The following is a 3,416-nucleotide window of genomic DNA, read 5'->3' as shown; positions in this document are numbered from 1 at the left end:
TAGCTAGTAGCTAGATGGCTTCTTCTCTCTTTTGATTCTCAATACCATGTTCTCCTTGATGTTCTTGGAGATCTATTCGATGTAATACCTTTTGCGGTGTGTTTGCCGAGATTCGATGAATTGTGGATTTATGATCAGCTTATCTATGAATATTATTTGAATCTTCTCTGAATTCTTATATGCATGACTTGATATCTTTGCAAGTCTCTTCGAACTATCGATTGGGTTTGGCCAACTAGATTGGTTTTTCTTGCAATGGGAGAAGTGCTTAGCTTTGGGTTCAATCTTCTGGTGTCCTTTCCCAGTGACAGTAGGGGTAGCAAGGCACATATTATATTGTTGCCATCGAGGATAAAAATATGGGGTTTTCATCATATTGCTTGAGTTAATTCCTCTACATCATGTCATCTTGCCAAATGCATTACTCCGTTCTTTATGAACTTAATACTCTAGATGCATGTTGGATAGCGGTTGATGTGTGGAGTAATAGTAGTAGATGCAGAATCGTTTTGGTCTGCTTGACACAGACGTGATGCCTATATTCATGATCATTGCCTTAGATATCGTCATAACTTTGCGCTTTTCTACCAATTGCTCGGCAGTAATTTGTTCACCCACCATAATATTTTCTATCTTGAGGGAAGCCTCTAGTGAAACATATGGCCCCGGGTCTATTTTCCATCATATAAGTTTCCGATCCACAATATTAGTTTCCAATTTACTTCCTTTGCAATCTTTTACTTTCTGATCTATAAACCAAAAATACCAAAAAAATATTTACTTTACCATTTATCTATCTCTACCGGATCTCACTTTTGCGAGTAACCATGAAGGGATTGACAACCCCTTTTTTGCGTTGGGTGCAAGTTGTTTGATTGTTTGTGCAGGTATTCGCTGACCTGTGCGTTTTCTCCTACTAGATTGATACCTTGGTTCTCAAACTGAGGGAAATACGAACTCTACTTTACGGCATCACCCTTTCCTCTTCAAGGGAAAAACTAACGCAAGCTCAAGAAGTAGCAGCAAGTAACATACCGACGGACAAAGGGAATAACGTATGTTGTCATTACGGTTCGACCGATAAAGATCTTCGTAGAATATGTAGGAACCAATATGAGCATCCAGATTCCGCTATTGGTTATTGACTGGAGAGGTGTCTCGGTCATGTCTACATAGTTCTCGAACCCGTAGGGTCCGCACGCTTAACGTTCGATGACGATTTAGTATTATATGAGTTATGTGATTTGGTGACCGAATGTTGTTAGGAGTCTCGGATGAGATCACGGACATGATGAGGAGTCTTGAAATGGTCGAGAGGTTAAGATTGATATATAGCATTCTTCAAAACATCTTCTGATTTAGTGATTTATCGTCCGATTTATCGCTACTCTTAGGGTGACCGATAAGATTATGCCTTATCTTCACCGTTTACCGTTTGGGCCGATTTATCACTATGACAAGAGATTTATTAGGAATCTACCGATAAATCGGGGTTATTCATAGCACTATGTTTGCAAAAACTATGCTTATTTACATTTTGTGGACCTTGTTATGCTATATGTACCGTTGTCCTGTTTTTTTTCATTATAGGAGGATTGAAAGGCTAGGAATCAAGGTAACACATCTCTCCAGTATTGTTTTGGTGTTGAATATAGCATATTTTAGTCGATTGATCGGTCGATTTCTGATTAATCTCTAATCCCTAGCTGAACTAGACGATAACGATAAGCGATATCCTCAACATTGATATATAGGATAATAGTATTCGGACACCAGAAGTGTTCCGGATAGTATCGGGTATTTATCAGAGTACAGAGGGGGGGAGTACCAGAACTCCCAGGGGGAATAATGGGCCTTATGCGCCATAAGAGGGGAGCACACCAGCCCACAAGGGGTGGCGCCCCCCCCCCCCTTTAGGCAGGATGACGAATAGGAGATGGAAGACGGGGTTCGCCCCCCCCCCTTTCCTTCCTCCCTTCCCTCTTCCCTTTCCCCCCTTCCGGTAATAAGGAAAGGGGGGCGAATTGGGATAGGACCCCAAGTAGGATTCCTCCTATCTGGGGCTCCCCATGGCTGCTCCCCTCCCCTCCCACCTATATATATGTGGGGAGGGGGCGACTAGAACACACACCAATAATTGTTAGCCGTGTGTGGTGCCCCACTCCCTAGTTTACGCCTCCGGGTCATATCTTCGTAGTGCTTAGGCGAAGCCCTACATGGATTACTTCACCATCACTGTCACCATGCCGTCATGCTGACCGAACTCATCTTCTTCCTCGACACCTTTGATGGATCAAGAGGACGAGGGATGTCATCGAGCTGAACATGTGCAAAACTCGAAGGTGTCGTACGTTCGGTGCTTGATTAGTCGGATCTAGAAGAAGTTTGACTACAACAGCCGTGTTGTCAAACGCTTCCGCTTTCAGTCTATGAGGGTATGTGGACACACTCTCCCTCTCTCGTTGCTATGCATCTCCTAGATAGATCTTGCGTGAGCGTAGGAATTTTTTTGAAATTGCATGCTACGTTCCCCATCAGTGGCATCTGAGCCAGGTCTATGCGTAGATGATATGCACGAGTAAAACACAAAGAGTTGTGGGTGGTGATCGTCATACTGCTTACCACCAACTTCTTATTTTGATTCGGCGATATTGTTGGATGAAGCGGTCCGGACCAACCTTACATGACCATGTTCATGAGACCGGTTCCACCGACATACATGCAACTAGTTTTGCATAAAGGTGGCTGGCGGGTGTCTATTTCTCCTACTTCAGTTGAATCAAATTTGACTGCGGCCGGTCCTTGTTGAAGGTTAAAACAACAAACTTGATAAATCACCGTTGTGGTTTTGATGTGTAGGTAAGAACGGTTCTTGCTAGAAGCCCGTAGCAGCCACATAAAACTTGCAACAACAAAGTAGTGGACGTCTAACTTGTTTTTGCAGGGAATGTTGTGATGTGATATGGTCAATACATGATGTGATATACGTTGTTGTATGAGATGATCATGTTTTGTAAAAGTTATCGGCAACCGGCAGGAGCCTATGGTTGTCTCTTTATTGTATGAAATGCAAATGCCATGTAATTGCTTTACTTTATCACTATGCATTAGCGATAGTTGTAGAATCAATAGTTGGCGAGACGACCACACACTACTACAGGATGCTGCTAACGCGGCACTATGATCAGAGACCCTTCGACAAAACTGTGTGCGATACAATAATCGCAAACGGTGGTGTAAAAAACCATCAAAAAAGCTGCAAAACATTTGCGATGGAGGATGCATCAAACACGGTTCAGATTTGAGTTGCGTGTGCGATGCAGGGCATACGGTTCAGTTCAATTAACTGTTTGCGATGACGAGGAAGAAACGGGCAACTAGTTGAAGGTGTGTGTGATATACAACATACGGTTCAC

The sequence above is a fragment of the Triticum aestivum genome, chromosome 2B, assembly GCF_018294505.1.
Source record: "Triticum aestivum cultivar Chinese Spring chromosome 2B, IWGSC CS RefSeq v2.1, whole genome shotgun sequence".
In the NCBI taxonomy this organism is placed as follows: domain Eukaryota; kingdom Viridiplantae; phylum Streptophyta; class Magnoliopsida; order Poales; family Poaceae; genus Triticum; species Triticum aestivum.
The sequence above is the reverse complement of the archived record's forward strand: the minus strand, read 5'-3'. Positions refer to the sequence as shown.